The sequence below is a fragment of the Nerophis lumbriciformis genome, linkage group LG03 (assembly GCF_033978685.3).
Source record: "Nerophis lumbriciformis linkage group LG03, RoL_Nlum_v2.1, whole genome shotgun sequence".
Classification (NCBI taxonomy): domain Eukaryota; kingdom Metazoa; phylum Chordata; class Actinopteri; order Syngnathiformes; family Syngnathidae; genus Nerophis; species Nerophis lumbriciformis.
In genome coordinates, this window is record NC_084550.2 from 18,786,283 (window position 1) to 18,804,311 (window position 18,029).

The 18,029-nt window shown below is 43.6% G+C and overlaps 1 pseudogene; it reads left to right on the forward strand.

The window, feature by feature from the left end:
* Positions 1 to 412: 412 nt before the first annotated feature.
* Positions 413 to 18,029, forward strand: part of LOC140677559 (uncharacterized) — a 62,247-nt pseudogene continuing 44,630 nt past the window's right edge.

An 18,029-nucleotide genomic window follows, 5' to 3' on the forward strand; every position in this document is an offset into this window, starting at 1 on the left:
CCTTCCCAGAAGAGTTGAAGCTGTAATAGCTGCAAAAGGTGGACATGCCCAAAACATCTCATCCTCTATACCTATACCCCGTTTCCATTTCATAGCTATTGCTAACACTTTTGTTCACGTCCTATTCTCAATTTGTACACAGTTTACTCCACAAATAATACAGTTCTAAATAAGTAAATGAATAAATAATAAATAGTGAAGTACTATAGTGAGATGAATAACATTATCAATAAGTTGTTTATCTTGATTCTTCTTCTTTCTACTTTATAAACACTTTTGAGTTGCAACAGTTTCTTGAACTGGATCATATTAGTACCTTAGACTTAGACTTGTTACGGACGGTGGAGAAGAAGACTGCACCGAGGCAGGGGTGTCCTTTAGCCTGAGGCATATTTATTAATTTCACCGTACAATGTTGAAGGTGCGTGTAGTGAGAGGTGCGGATGTCCAGAAGGGGGAAAGGCAGGCTCGGAGGTCCGTGAGCAAGCAAGAGGTCAGGGGCAAGGAAAGGAGCGAGGCGTCAGAGTCTGTGACCAGGTGAGAGGTCGAGATCCAGGGAGGCAGCAAGAAGACAAGGGGGAATCCGGGGAGACGAGACACACAGCACGAATCCAGGGAACGAAGAGGAACTGCAGGGTGACGACACAGGACAGGACACAATGAGCACAGAGGAGGGGAAACACTGAGAACAAGGAAGCTCATATGCGAGGAGAGCTAGAGACATCCAGTCATACCAAAGACTATAAAAATGGGAACCATTACCTCCCTGCTTGACACTCAGCATCAAGGGTTGGAATTGGGGGTTAAATCACCAAAAATGATGCCCGGGCGTGGCCACCGCTGCTGCTCACTACTCCCCTCACCTCCCAGGGGGTGATCAAGGGTGATGGGTCAAATACAGAGAATGATTTTGCCACACCCTAGTTTGTGTGTGACAACCATTGGTACTTTAACTTTAACGTGTAGGGCTTAACTGTACGAAGCCAAGCAGCTACGTTCTGGCACTGGAACGCAGGGCACGCTGGCTTATGAAGGACGTGGAGCTCTCATCAGCGGCAGGTGTGTTGATTGCTGACGGCAGGAGAGGAACGCCTGTGGACTTAGACAAACTTTATTAATCCACCAGGGAAATTGTTCCACACAGTAACTCAGTTACAAAGAATGGAAAGGGTAAGGTTGGAAAGGATAATGCAGGTATAAAGTAGACTACAAATGTACCATAGGAACAATATAGAATATAACATATATGAAATATTTACCTACTATATATGCAGTATATAATATATATTGATATATTCCATCCATCCATTTTCTACCGCTTATTCCCTTTGGGGTCGCGGGGGACGCTGGAGCCTATCTCAGCTACAATCGGGCGGAAGGCGGTGTACACCCTGGACAAGTCGCCACCTCATCGCAGGGCCAACACAGATAGACAGACAACATTCACACTCACATCCACACACTAGGGCCAATTTAGTGTTGCCAATCAACTTATCCCCAGGTGCATGTCTTTGGAAGTGGGAGGAAGCCAGAGTACCCGGAGGGAACCCACGCAGTCACGGGGAGAACATGCAAACTCCACACAGAAAGATCCCGAGCCCGGGATTGAACCCAAGACTACTCAGGACCTTTGTATTATTAAGTTAAAAAGTACCACTGATAGTCACACACACACTAGGTGTGATGAAATTACCCTCTGCATTTGACCCATCCCCTTGTTCCACCCCCTTCGGGGGAAGCAGCCTAAGCAGGGAAGCCCAGACTTTCCTCTCCCCGGCCACTTCGTCCCGCTCTTCCCGGGAGATCCCGAGGCGTTCCCAGGCCAGCCGGGAGACATAGTCTTCCCAACGTGTCCTGGTTCTTTCCCGTGGCCTCCTACCGGTCGGACGTGCCCTAAACACCTCCCTCGGGAGGCGTTCGGGTGGCATCCTGACCAGATGCCCGAACCACCTCATCTGGCTCCTCTCGATGTGGAGGAGCAGCGGCTTTACTTTGAGCTCCTCCCGAAGAGGCAACGTGGGTCCCCCCTCCAATGGGCTCACCACTCATAGGAGGAGCCATAGAGGTCGGGTGCAATGCGAGCTGGGCGGCAGGGCACTTTGCGGTCCGATCCTCGGCTACATAATCCAGCTCTTGGGACGTACAGGAAGTCAGTTATCGTCTGAAAAACAATAGCTAAACATCAACACACAATTATCTTTCAGTGCAGGTCACAGTCAATTAATCACAATTGATCACAAGTTCAATCAAGTTTAATCACAAGTGTATACAAGGGCTTCACAATCCACGATGAGATCGCCTGATACAAACCCACATCCGGGCAACCTTAAAAAGAAACCCAGAGCTGGGGAAAAATAAGAAACCTTGGGTAGGGGACGCAGATCTGGTTGACCGGCTGCAATAGATGTCAAGTGGGTAAAATTACTGAATTATTACATTTATAGAATAATATGGGAGTGCAGGCCATCAGGAAGCTAGGAGAGGGTCCAAAGAGGATCATCAGTTGACAACTCAGAGACGTCACCAGCTGATGCATAGAAGAGTGGTACTCGGAACAGCTAGCGCCTGGTCCAGACTTGTACTGCTCCAGAGATTATCCGTGGTCTCCTGCTGACCTCTCTATGCAGGAGAGGTTGGCAGAGCAGAAACCGTGGCAGTCAAATGCTCTGAACAGGAACTCTGGTCCTAGACCAGTGGTACCCACACTTTTTCAGCAGGCGAGCAACTGGGTGATTCGTGTTTGTCCTTACCCAGATGTGGGTTTGTATCAGGGGATGTTGCTCTGAGTATGTGGAGCCCTTTGAGACACTTGCGATTAAGGGCTACACAAATAAATTGAGATTGATTAATTGTTGAGTCTTTCATTAGGGAGATATTTACTTTGTTTTCTCGAGTAAAGCGGCAAAAAAATTAACTTTCCCAAATAAATGTCGCAGTCTTTTAGCCCAGTTGATATTGATACGGCCAGATAATTGGACAATCGATCCCCCAATCAGAATTCTTCTCGCCAGCAAGACCACGGAGTAAAGGTCAGGATTGAGTGTGGGCGGTGGAGGGAGCTAGGTGGTTGTGTTCAGGGACAAGTGTCTTTCTTATTGACTTTTCTATGGATTTTTGCAGACATTGCATGAGAATATGACACGGAACACAACTGAGCTTATTTTCAAAGCCATTGATAGGATTGTTTTTTTATTCAAATGCAACACATGGCCTCACATCATCTCATCGGTTTCCTTGTTTAAGTTATCCTGAGAATCTCAACACAGTGTCCAAAACCGTGGGTCTGATGTGGATGGTGGTGCCTGGAGGGTAGGCTTCAATAGGGACAGTTTTGATCAATAATAACTGTGCTGTGTTGTGCGGGCACAGCTCCCAAGACAAACCATTACCGTCTCACTTTGTCCACACCACTCTCACTCCAGGGAAAGTTGCGACCATTCAAAATCAATCTGGATCGTGGGAGTAGCTCCTAGGGATGCCAGTCCCTGATAGATATACAAGGGCGTATCATCCGTATACGCACGTTAATTTACAGTACCGTATTTTTCCGACCGTAGGGCGCACCGATCCAGCGCACAGTTGGCAAGGAGCTAACCGTTATAATGACTTTCAGACTTTACTTAAATCAATAACAGAGCCGTTATTGAGACAGTTATCCGTGGCTCAATAATGCAAAATCAACATCAATGTGTCCCGTGAAAAACCGTCCGACCGGATCCCTCTAATAACTAAAGTTCCTGAGAGGTGAATTACGTAAACCCACTACAGTTTTTAGCGCTTTGATAGCTAGTCTACTGACAGATATAAGTAATAACTTTAGAATAGAATAGAATAGAATGGAAAGTACTTTATAGATCCCTGGGGGAAATTCAGCACCACGGTTCGCTCACAATAGACAATAAACAATTAGGTATTTTTTACATGTGGATAATATAAATACAGTCTATTATACAGCATTATTCACATGTGACTAATATAAATAGTCTATTATACAGCATTATTCACATGTGAATAATATAAATAGTCTATTATACAGCATTATTCACATGTGAATAACATAAATACAGTCTATTATACAGCATTTTTTACATGTGAATAATATAAATAGTCTATTATACAGCATTATTCACATGTGAATAACATAAATACAGTCCATTATACAGCATTATTTACATGTGAATAATATAAATAGTCTATTATACAACATTATTTACATGTGAATAATATAAATACAGTCTATTATACAGCATTATTTACATGTGAATAATATAGTCTATTATACAGCATTATTCACATGTGAATAATATAAATACAGTCTATTATACAGCATTATTCACATGTGAATAACATAAATACAGTCTATTATATAGCATTTTTTACATGTGAATAACATAAATACAGTCTATTATACAACATTATTTACATGTGAATAATATAAATACAGTCTATTGTACAGCATTATTCACATGTGAATAATATAAATAGTCTATTATGCAGCATTATTCACATGTGAATAACATAAATACAGTCCATTATACAGCATTATTCACATGTGAATAATATAAATACAGTCAATTATACAGCATTATTTACATGTGAATAATATAAATAGTCTATTATACAGCATTATTTACATGTGAATAATATAAATACAGTCTATTATACAGCATTATTCACATGTGAATAACATAAACACAGTCTATTATACAGCATTATTCACATGTGAATAACATAAATACAGTATTATACAGCATTATTTACATGTGAATAATATAAATACAGTCTATTATACAACATTATTTACATGTGAATAACATAAAGACAGTCTATTATACAGCATTATTCACATGTGAATAATATAAATACAGTCTATTATACAGCATTATTTACATGTGAATAACATAAATACAGTCTATTATACAGCATTATTTACATGTGAATATTATAAATACAGTCTATTATACAACATTATTTACATGTGAATAATATAAATACAGTTTACACTACTTTATATTAGAAATGGCAACAGCGTAAGATGAATGCCACATAAGAAGGTAGAGAAAACGAAGAAGCTTATGACTACGGCGTCGCCACGGACTACAATGGCAGACGCGCGCACATTTTCAGGACTTATGCAGATCCCAAATACACATCAGCAGGTACCAGAAGGTAAGAAAAGTTGGTTTTGCATAATATTGCGAAACAAAACGCCAGATAATGTCTGCTAACAGGTGCCATTTTACGGTCCTTATACACGCACGATAATAATATTTGTATGTTTAATGCGCCGACGATCCATCAAGCGGTGCGGCGCCATAGCTTACCGGAGTCGTACTAAAAACATTTTGACAGATCTTTGAGCGCCGCGTGTAATGTTCTATATTCTCAATGGAACATATCAAATGTTAATGTTGTTTACTTGAGTCATATTGCAGTCTACACGTATCTCTTATGTGTGACTGCCATCTACTGGTCACACTTATCATTACACCATGTACCAAATAAAATTGCTTCGAGGTCGGTAAGCACAACCAGATCTATGCCGTACATTAGGCGCACCGGGTAATAAGGCGCACTGTCGATTTACCGATAAAGGCATACCGATACACTGGTATGTTTTAGAGCTAAGTAAGAACTTTACACTACTTTATATTAGAAACGGCAACAGCGGAAGATGAACGCCACATAAGAAAGTAGAGAAAACGAAGAAGCTTATGACTACGGTGTCGACACGGACTACAATGGCGGACGCGCGCACATTTTCAAGACTTATGCAGATCCCAAATACACAAAAGTTGGTTTTGCATAATATTGCGAAACAAAACGCCAGGTAAAGGGTGCCATTTTGCGATCCTTATACATGCACCATATTCGTATGTTTAATGCCCCGAAAATCCGTCAAGCGGTGCGGCGCCATAGCTTACCGGAGTCGTACTAAAAACATTTTTGACAGATCTTTGAGCGCTGTGTGCAATGTTCTATATTCTCAATGGAACATTGTCGAGGTTGCCCTCCGGTGGGTTCTTCGGACCACCACACACTGCCAGGAGAGCCCGGAATTCAGGGTATAACACTGTTTTATTTTCATTAAAATAGTGCAAACCTTTTGCTTTCCAGCAAACTGTCTTTCTCTCTTGCGTTTTTTTTTTTTGATTGATTGAAGCTTTTATTAGTAGATTGCACAGTACAGTACATATTCCGTACAATTGACCACTAAATGGTAACACCCCGAATAAGTTTCTCAACTTGTTTATGTCGGGGTCCACGTAAATCAATTCATGGTCTGCTCAGCAGGACCTCCAACTCCCACCCCGTGTCTCATTCCGGCTGCTGCTAATAAAGGCGACATAATGATTAAAATAACAAGGCTCACCTGGGCCGTCTACGCACCTGTCGCCGTCTTTGAGGCCGGTCCTGGCACACCCCGTTTCACGGCAGGCCCGCGGGCCACGCCCCCCTCCGCAAACATATAAAATGTTGGTGTTGTTTACTTGAGTCATATTGCAGTCTACACGTACCTCTTATGTATGACTGCCATCTACTGGTCAAACTTATCATTAGACCATGCACCAAAAAAAATTGCTTCGAGGTCGGTAAGTACAACCACATTTATGCCGTACATTAGGCGCACTGTCGTTTTTTTGAGAAAACGAAAGGATTTTAAGTGCGCCTTATAGTCCGAAAAATACGGTATGCGTGCGTGCATCTTCTTATGCAAATGAACTACAGAAGGCACACTTTTGGCTGCTCCAGTGCCAGGTTTTCCACACAAGTGACACGAGAGGGTGGGGGAAGACAATGAAACGGGATGTCAGCCTGAAGCTCCTTACATTGTTATTTATGAATAGCTCTCTGTGTATGTTTTTAGGGATCATGTCGCTGTCATCCTCCACGTGACAGTGAGTAATGAGCACTCCATTGGCTGGACCCGGCCTGGTTTATTGCTGTTTATCATGTTGCTAGAAGAGCTTGTTAAAGCCGTAATTTCAATTAAATAAATAGCAGCAACCCGATATGGTAGACAACTAACCGATTTTTCTTTAAATTTTTTTTTTTTTTTTTACAAACAGTAAACCTGCAGCAAGAATGGGTTTATTTTCAGTCGTGGTCAAAAGTTTACATACACTTGTAAAGAACATAATGTCATGGCTGTCTTGAGTTTCCAATCATTTCTACAACTCTTATTTTTTTGTGATAGAGTGATTGGAGCACATGCTTGTTGGTCACAAAAAAACATTCATGAAATTTGGTTATTTTATGAATTTATTATGGGTCTACTGAAAATGTGCTGGGTCAAAAGTATACATACAGCAATGTTAATATTTGCTTACATGTCCCTTGGCAAGTTTCACTGCAATAAGGCACTTTTGGTAGCCATCCACAAGCTTCTGCTTGAATTTTTGACCACTCTTGACAGAATTGGTGCAGTTCAGCTAAATGTGTTGGTTTTCTGACACAGACTTGTTTCTTCAGCATTGTCCACACGTTTAAGTCAGGATTTTGTGAAGGCCATTCTAAAACATTCATTCTAGCCTGATTTAGCCATTCCTTTACCACTTTTGATGTGTGTTTGGGGTCATTGTCCTGTTGCGCCCAAGACCCAACCTCCGGGCTGATGATTTTAGGTTGTCCTGAAGAATTTGAAGGTAATCCTCCTTTTTTCCTCTCTGTAAAGCTCCAGTTCCATTGGCAGCAAAACAGGCCCAGAGCATAATACTACCACCACCATGCTTGACGGTAGGATTGTGTTCCTGGGATTAAAGGCCTCACCTTTTCTCCGCCAAACATATTGCTGGGTATTGTGGCCAAACAGCTCAATTTTTGAACTTTCCTCCAGAAGTTCTTATCCTTGTCCATGTGATGTGCTCCAATCACTCTATCACAACAAAATAAGAGTTGTAGAAATGATTGGAAACTCAAAACAGCCATGACATTATGTTCTTTACAAGAGTATGTCAACTTTTGACCACGACTGTATGTGTCGACTTAGCCTTTCTTCTGTTCGACCTATGTCCTGAGCTTCCTTCCTAAATTGCGCATATGTGTGATTTGTCAGTCTTGTGATTGATCGGTCATGGGCGCATCCGACCCCTCACCCTCGGCTAACTGGGATCGACTCCATGAACGTCACCATCGACCACCAGTGACTGCGCAGGCAAAGCCGTATAGTCAGTAAGAAACGGCTGTATCGATGCAGAAAACAATTTATCAGTCTAATAGATGATAGCAATCAGCATGGCATTCAGTGCTGTGTGGGTGTGTAGTTGCAACATCTGGCGATAGTAGAAGCGTTGTCAGCAGAGGGAAATAAAATGTGTTTCTATGTATTAGCCACACCACTAACACTCACACACACAAATCCAAAACCAGTGAAGTTGGCACGTTGTGTAAATGGTAAATAAAAACAGAATACAATGATATGCAAATCCTTTTCCAATGGGCTCACCACCCATAGCAGGGGCCATAGAGGTCGGGTGCAATGTGAGCTGGGCGGTAGCCGAAGGCAGGGCACTTGGCGGTCCGATCCTCGGCTACAGAAGCTAGCTCTTGGGACGTGGAACGTCACCTCGCTGGGGGGGAAGGAGCCTGAGCTAGTGCGTGAGGTAGAGAAGTTCCGGTTGGATATAGTCGGACTCACCTCGACGCATAGCAAGGGCTCTGGAACCAGTTCTCTCGAGAGGGGCTGGACTCTCTTCCACTCTGGCGTTGCCAGCAGTGAGAGGCGACGGGCTGGGGTGGCAATTCTTGTTGCCCCCCGGCTCAGAGCCTGCATGTTGGAGTTCAACCCGGTGGACGAGAGGGTAGCTTCCCTCCGCCTTCGGGTGGGGGGACGGGTCCTGACTGTTGTTTGCGCTTACGCACCAAACAGCAGCTCAGAGTACCCACCCTTTTTGGATTCACTCGAGGGAGTACTTGAGAGTGCTCCCCCGGGTGATTCCCTCGTTCTACTGGGGGACTTCAACGCTCATATTGGCAACGACAGTGAAACCTGGAGAGGCGTGATTGGGAAGAATGGCCGCCCGGATCTGAACCCGAGCGGTGTTTTGTTATTGGACTTTTGTGCCCGTCACGGATTGTCCATAACGAACACCATGTTCAAGCATAAGGGTGTCCATATGTGCACTTGGCACCAGGACACCCTAGGCCGCAGTTCTATGATCGACTTTGTAGTTGTGTCATCGGATTTGCGGCCTCATGTTTTGGACACTCGGGTGAAGAGAGGGGCGGAGCTTTCTACCGATCACCACCTGGTGGTGAGTTGGCTGCGATGGTGGGGGAGGATGCCGGACAGACCTGGCAGGCCCAAACGCATTGTGAGGGTTTGCTGGGAACGTCTGGCAGAGTCTCCTGTCAGAGAGAGTTTCAATTCCCACCTCCGGAAGAACTTTGAACATGTCACGAGGGAGGTGCTGGACATTGAGTCCGAGTGGACCATGTTCCGCACCTCTATTGTCGAGGCGGCTGATTGGAGCTGTGGCCGCAAGGTAGTTGGTGCCTGTCGTGGCGGTAATCCTAGAACCCGTTGGTGGACACCGGCGGTGAGGGATGCCGTCAAGCTGAAGAAGGAGTCCTATCGGGTTCTTTTGGCTCATGGGACTCCTGAGGCAGCGGACAGGTACCGACAGGCCAAGCGGTGTGCGGCTTCAGCGGTCGCGGAGGCAAAAACTCGGACATGGGAGGAGTTCGGGGAAGCCATGGAAAACGACTTCCGGACGGCTTCGAAGCGATTCTGGACCACCATCCACCGCCTCAGGAAGGGGAAGCAGTGCACTACCAACACCGTGTATGGTGCGAATGGTGTTCTGCTGACCTCGACTGCGGAAGTTGTGGATCGGTGGAGGGAATACTTCGAAGACCTCCTCAATCCCACCAACACGTCTTCCTATGAGGAAGCAGTGCCTGAGGAATCTGTGGTGGGCTCTCCTATTTCTGGGGCTGAGGTTGCTGAGGTAGTTAAAAAGCTCCTCGGTGGCAAGGCCCCGGGGGTGGATGAGATCCGCCCGGAGTTCCTTAAGGCTCTGGATGCTGTAGGGCTGTCTTGGTTGACAAGACTCTGCAGCATCGCGTGGACATCGGGGGCAGTACCTCTGGATTGGCAGACCGGGGTGGTGGTTCCTCTCTTTAAAAAGGGGAACCGGAGGGTGTGTTCTAACTATCGTGGGATCACACTCCTCAGCCTTCCCGGTAAGGTCTATTCAGGTGTACTGGAGAGGAGGCTACGCCGGATAGTCGAACCTCGGATTCAGGAGGAACAGTGTGGTTTTCGTCCTGGTCGTGGAACTGTGGACCAGCTCTATACTCTCGGCAGGGTCCTTGAGGGTGCATGGGAGTTTGCCCAACCAGTCTACATGTGCTTTGTGGACTTGGAGAAGGCATTCGACCGTGTCCCTCGGGAAGTCCTGTGGGGAGTGCTCAGAGAGTATGGGGTTTCGGACTGTCTGATTGTGGCGGTCCGCTCCCTGTATGATCAGTGTCAGAGCTTGGTTCGCATTGCCGGCAGTAAGTCGGACACGTTTCCGGTGAGGGTTGGACTCCGCCAAGGATGCCCTTTGTCACCGATTCTGTTCATAACTTTTATGGACAGAATTTCTAGGCGCAGTCAAGGCGTTGAGGGGATCCGGTTTGGTGGCTGCAGGATTAGGTCTCTGCTTTTTGCAGATGATTTGGTCCTGATGGCTTCATCTGGCCAGGATCTTCAGCTCTCACTGGATCGGTTCGCAGCTGAGTGTGAAGCGACTGGGATGAGAATCAGCACCTCCAAGTCCGAGGCCATGGTTCTCGCCCGGAAAAGGGTGGAGTGCCATCTCCGGGTTGGGGAGGAGATCTTGCCCCAAGTGGAGGAGTTCAAGTACCTCGGAGTCTTGTTCACGAGTGAGGGAAGAGTGGATCGTGAGATCGACAGGCGGATCGGTGCGGCGTCTTCAGTAATGCGGACGCTGTATCGATCCGTTGTGGTGAAGAAGGAGCTGAGCCGGAAGGCAAAGCTCTCAATTTACCGGTCGATCTACGTTCCCATCCTCACCTATGGTCATGAGCTTTGGGTTATGACCGAAAGGACAAGATCACGGGTACAAGCGGCCGAAATGAGTTTCCTCCGCCGGGTGGCGGGGCTCTCCCTTAGAGATAGGGTGAGAAGCTCTGTCATCCGGGGGGAGCTCAAAGTAAAGCCGCTGCTTCTCCGCATCGAGAGGAGCCAGATGAGGTGGTTCGGGCATCTGGTCAGGATGCCACCCGAGCGCCTCCCTAAGGAGGTGTTTAGGGCATGTCCGACCGGTAGGAGGCCACGAGGAAGACCCAGGACACGTTGGGAAGACTATGTCTCCCGGCTGGCCTGGGAACGCCTCGGGATCCCCCGGGAGGAGCTGGACGAAATGGCTGGGGAGAGGGAAGTCTGGGCTTCCCTGCTTAGGCTGCTGCCCCCGCGACCCGACCTCGGATAAGCGGAAGAAGATGGATGGATGGATGGAATCCTTTTCAACTTATATTCAATTGAATAGACTGCAAAGACAAGATATTTGATGTTCCAACTGGAAAACTTTGTTATTTTTTGCAAATATTACCTCATTTGGAATTTGGTGCCTGCAACATGTTTCAAAAAAGCTGGCACAAGTGGCAAAAAAGACTGAGAAAGTTGAGGAATGCTCATCAAACACTTATTTGGAACATCCCGCAGGTGAACGGGCTAATTGGGAACAGGTGGGTGCCATGATTGGGTATAAAAGCAGCTTTCATGAAATTCACAAACAAGGATGGGGCGAGGGTCACAACTTTGTCAACAAATGCGCGAGCAAATGGTCCAACAGTTTAAGAGCAACATTTCTCAACGAGCTATTGCAAGGAATTTAGGGATTTCACCATCTACGGTCCGTAATATCATCAAAAGGTTCAGTGAATCTGGAGAAATCACTGCACATAAGCGATGATATTACGGATCTTCGATCCCTCAGGCGGTACTGCATCAAAAAGTGACATCAGTGTGTAAAGGATATCACCACATGGGCTCGGGAACACTTCAGAAAACCACTGTCGGTAACTACAGTTGGTCGCTACATCTGTAAGTGCAAGTTAAAACTCTACTAATTAAAGCAAAAGCCATTTATCAACAACACCCAGAAACACCGCCGGCTTCGCTGGGCCCCAGCTCATCGAAGATGGACTGATAAAGTGTTATGTGGTCTGACGAGTCCACATTTCAAACTGTTTTTGGATACTGTGGATGTCGTGTCTTCCGGAACAGAACAATCCGGATTGTTATAGGCGCAAAGTTCAAAAGCAAGCATCTGTAATGGTATGGGGGTGTATTAGTGCCCAAGGTATGGGCACTAATGGGCATCGGTGTGTAAAGGATATCACCACATGGACTCTGGAACACTTCAGAAAACCACTGTCAGTAACGACAGTTTGTCGCTACATCTGTAAGTGCAAGTTAAAACTCTCCTATGCAAGGCGAAAACCGTTTATCAACAACACCCAGAAACGCCGCCGGCTTTGCTGGGCCTGAGCTCATCTAAGATGGACTGATGCAAAGTGGAAAAGTGTTCTGTTGTCTGACGAGTCCACATTTCAAACTGTTTTTGGAATACTGTGGATGTCGTGTCTTCCGGAACAAAGAGGAAAAGAACAATCCGGATTGTTATAGGCGCAAAGTTCAAAAGCAAGCATCTGTAATGGTATGGGGGTGTATTCGTGCCCAAGGCATGGGCACTAATGGGCATCAGTGTGTAAAGGATATCACCACATGGACTCAAGAACACTTCAGAAAACCACTGTCAGTAACTACAGTTGGTCGCTACATCTGTAAGTGCAAGTTAAAACTCTACTATGCAAGGCAAAAGCCATTTTATCAACAACACCCAGGAACGCCGCCGGCTTCGCTGGGCCTCAGCTTATCTAAGATGGACTGATGCAAAGTGGAAAAGTGTTCTGTGGTCTGACATGTACACATTTCAAACTGTTTTTCAAAACTGTGGATGTCGTGTCTTCCGGAACAAAGAGGAAAAGAACAATCCGGATTGTTATAGGCGCAAAGTTCAAAAGCAAGCAGCTGTGATGGTATTGGGGTGTATTAGTGCCCAAGGCATGGGCAGTAATGGGCATCAGTGTGTAAAGGATATCACCACATGGACTCAGGAACACTTCAAAAACCCACTGTCAGTAACTACAGTTCGTCTATAAGTGCAAGTTAAAACTTTACCATGCAAAGCGAAAGCCATTTATCAACAACACCCAGAAACGCCGACTGATGCAAAGTGGAAAAGTGTTCTGTGGTCTGACGAGTCCACATTTCAAATTGTTTTTGGAAACTGTGGACATTGTGTTCTCCGGAACAAAGAGGAAAAGAACCATCCGGTTTTCGCAAATCGCAAAGTTGAAAAGCCAGCATGTGTGATGGTATGGGGGTGTATTAGTGCCCAAGACATGGGTAACTTACACATCTGTGAAGGCACCATTAATGCTGAAAGGTACATACAGGTTTTGGAGCAACATATGTTGTCATCCAAGCAACGTTAGAATGGACGCCCCTGCTTATTTCAGCAAGACAATGCCAAGCCACGTGTTATAGTAAAAGAGTGCGGGTACTAGACTGGCCTGCCTGTAGTCCAGACCTGTCTCCCATTGAAAATGTGTGGCGCATTATGAAGCCTAAAATACCACAACGGAGACCCCTGGACTGTTGAACAACTTAAGCTGTACATCAAGCAAGAATGGGAAACAAGTTTCTCAGTTGGAGCAATAAATATCTTGTCTTTGCAGTCCATTCAATTGAATATAAGTTGAAAAAGGATTTGCAAATCATCGTATTCTGTTTTTTGTTTTTTTTTACGATTTACACAACGTGCCAACTTCACTGGTTTTGAAGATTGTGAAACTGAAGAAAATCACAATTGACGAAATTGGATCAACTTACCAAACATGAAAAAAAGACCCATCCTCTTGGAAATGAGGAAAAAATGGCTCAAACATCGTAGCAAAGACAAATTACAGGATTTTTTTCCATTGTCTAGGCGAGAGATGCGTGACAAGGACGACAGAAATCGAACCCTGAATAGAACTAAAGTTAAATGAATGCACACGTTCAGGCTTTTATTCAATCTGAATAGATGGATGAATGTGAATTATTATTATTATTAAACCTGATGCCTGCCTGGAGCTGTGTGTATCAAAAACAACACAAGGGTCCTTGCCTGGCGCTCAAGCCTTTTACCTCACAAATAACTAATCAGTCCAACAAATGTTATTTGAATGGATAATAATTCAGTGTACCCCAAAGGGAATAAGCGGTAGAAAATGGATGGATGGATAATTCAGTGTTTGATTTTGTCAGAAGAACATACAATTCAAGTTGATTGGATTACCATATTTTTCGGACCATAGGGCGCACCTAATTATTCATACAAAGGTGCACCGGATTAAAGGGGTCATATTATGATTTTTTTTTTCTTACATTTTTTTTTTTTTTTTTTTTTTTTTGTCCTGTCCAGCTTCTCAGGCAAATCATATAGTTGATGTAGATGCCCATGTCGGCTGTTCAGATTTACTTTACAAAAGAGAAGTGTAGGATACTTCTCTTGTTGCCTTATTTGTATTTGACTTTATTAAATGTATTTATATTATCATTTAGTGCAGCCGGGCCGGAGCAGGAGGGGATAGAAAGAGAAAAAAAAAGAAGACAGAGGGGGAAATTGTGGGGACAAGAGGGGGATTAGACAGAGAGACAAAAACAACAACAGCAAACAACAACAACAACAACAATAGAGCAACATCAGCAAATATGACATGTACAAATATGATGGTAAAAGTAATAGCAAATAAGCAGTTAGCGAAAAATAAAAAATAATACAGAAATGACAATGAGCATTATTACACTACAAATGGATCAATACAAATACCAATAGAAATAGCGCTATTGATAATGAACAATACCAATAATTTACCTTTATTATCAACAATACAGTTGTTTAAATGCAACAATACATATACGTAATGATAACTTGAGAAACGAAAGAATGCAGAAAAATGGAGGGGGAGAAAGAGAAGCAACCTACATTAACCTTGTAGATTGTTATAGTCACAATAGGTTAAGCTTTGTCAGTGTGCCATGTGTTACACCCAGTTTACCCTAGGGCAACAACGTTAATATATGTTTGATGAAACGTGATTATGTGCATGAGTGTAAGTATGCATATGTACTTGTATATGTACAGAATGTGTATATGTGTTTTTTTCTTACATTTTTAAGCACTTCCTTGTGGTCTACACCGGTGTTTTTCAACCTTTTTTGAGCCGAGGCACATTTTTTGCGTTGAAAAAAATCCGGAGGCACACCACCGGCAGAAATCATGAACTCAGTTGACATTTAAAAGTCGTTGTCGCAATTGTTGGGTCTGACTTTAAACCATAACCAAGCACGCATCACTATAGCTCTTGTCTCAAAGTACACGACCTGTCACATCACGCCATGACTTATTTTGAGTTTTTTGCTGTTTTCCTGTGTGTAGTGTTTTAGTTTGTGGGGGGGGGGGGTGGCCTGCAGGCCTGCGGAGAAGCGGGGCGTGTCAGGACCGGCTTCGAGATTAGCGGCAGGTGCGTAGATGAGTGTTTATCCGATCACCTGTCGCTCTGTTAACCCTGTAAGACCCCTCGTTGTAAAATTACAACGTTACCTTTAACCATCCTAAAAAACAATCTGCTATATATATATATATATATATTTTTTTTTACCACATTTACATTGGGTCCTATTGTTCAGTCTCACAATGCTATTGTATCGTACATTTGTTTATAAGTCACGCCTTCTGGCCATGAACTCACACAACCTCTCAATGTTTCCTTTGAACAACATCTATTTGTTTCATTGGACTGGATTCATCAGATTCAAGTAAGTAAAATGTCTTTTATGTTTTCTTTGGTTGTTATTACAATGTCTAGAGCAGGGGTGCTCATTACGTCGATCGCGAGCTACCGGTCGATCTCGGAGGGTGTGTCAGTCGATCACCAGCCAGGCATTAAAAAAATAGTCCTAAAAATGAGCGATCATAAAGCTTCACTATGACGTCACTTTCGTCACTTGATTGACATTCACGGCACCCGAGGGTCTTCTGAGATGACGCTGGCTGCTGCCAGCTCATTAAAATTACCGACTGGAAGGCGAGAAACACTTTATTTCAACAGACTCTGGTGCCGTACTTGTCGTCAAAACTCCAAAGACCGACTGCACAGTTGCGCTAACAAAATAAGGGTCTCAGAAAGCTGGCGTGCACAAGCTAGCAAGCTACGGAGTTTGCCGACAATGTATTTCTTGTAAAGTGTATACAAAGGAGTACGGAAGCCGGACAAATAAGATGCCAAAAACCAACCACTTTCATGTGGTATTGGACAGAAAGGAGGACTTTTTTTCTCCTCCATTCGAAAATGCGGATGTTATCAGCACCACTGTCCAATCAATGCGAGTCATCAGAATCAGGTAATACACCAACTTATATTCTTATCTTCATGAAAGAAAGGAATCTATATGTGTTAAACATGCTTGTATTATCTTTAAACACCTTTAACTTACTAACAATATTAACTATATGTGTTAAACATGCTTGTATTATCATTAAACACCTTCAACTTGTTAACAATATTAACTATATGTGTTAAACATGCTTGTATTATCTTTAAACACTTTTAAGTTAACAATATTAACTATATGTATTAAACATTCTTGTATTATCATTAAACACCTTTAATTTATTAACAATATTAACTATGTGTTAAACATGCTTTTATTATCATTAAACACCTTTAACTTGTTAACAATATTAACTATATGTGGTAAACATGCTAGCATTATCTTTAAACACCTTTAACTTGTTAACAATATTAACTATATGTATCAAACATACTTGTAATATCATTAAACACCTTTAATTTTTTAACAATATTAACTATATGTGTTAAACATGCTTGCATTATCATTAAACACCTTTAACTTGTTAACAAAAACATATATTTCATAAATAAGTAAATATAAATTATATATATGAATGAGGTAGATCCCCACGACTTGATCAATTGAAAAGTAGCTCGCCTGCAGAAAAAGTGTGAGCACCCCTGGTCTAGAGCATGTACATATGTAGTTATTGTGGAACAGATGCATCAAATTTCATTCAGAGCTTGTTATATAATTGTTGCAATTATACAACACTGGGTGAATGTGGTAGTCAAATAGCTGGCTTGTTGCAGTGCGCTCAAACAGGTTGTATTCCCTCCACTACACCACTGCCTGAAGTATTTTCTCTATACATGGATAGTATACATTCTACCCTTGTGTTGTGTTCTGGTCAAATTTGACTGATTTAAAAGTTTTATCTCTTAAAAAATGTAGTTAATTGATCAGCCTGACCTAAAATTACATAACTTCAGTTCAGAATTCAGTTCTGGGGAAATTAATTCTCCGGGCTGTGTGGATGTGAAGGGGGTATGCATGTTTTCCTTTTAGTATGATAATTAGAGCCATTAATCCATGTACATTTACATTGATGGAATTTGGACACTTTTGTCCAAAGCGACTTACCTGGCAGACACTATTGTCTACCCTGAGCACTCGTTCCACCACCTGTTGCTGATGTGATGCCACGCAACAGATTCCAATCCCTGTTGACGTCATTACATTTTGTAAACAACACGACGGTATCTGAGACGGAAAAGAAAGACAAACCATAGAAAGCAGTCAGGAAGGAGAAAAGGTTGTCGTTGTTGGTGATGGCGGTCGGTGACACACGGGCATGAGTAAGAGCAAGAACAAGACAGACGACACTCTGGGGGAAACCATTCATGTGCTCGAGCGAGAAGCAGAAGACAGGCACAACCTGATGGCTGAAAAGCAAGACAAGAGACAATTGTTGAAAAATAAATCCTTGTATCAAACCATGCACGCTGCTGTCATGTCGGTAACGGGTGGTCCGAAGAACCCGGAAGCAAGAGGCTTCCACATACTTCTTGTCTTGCGCTGCTCTTTTGGTGGCTTTTTTCTCTTTTTTTGG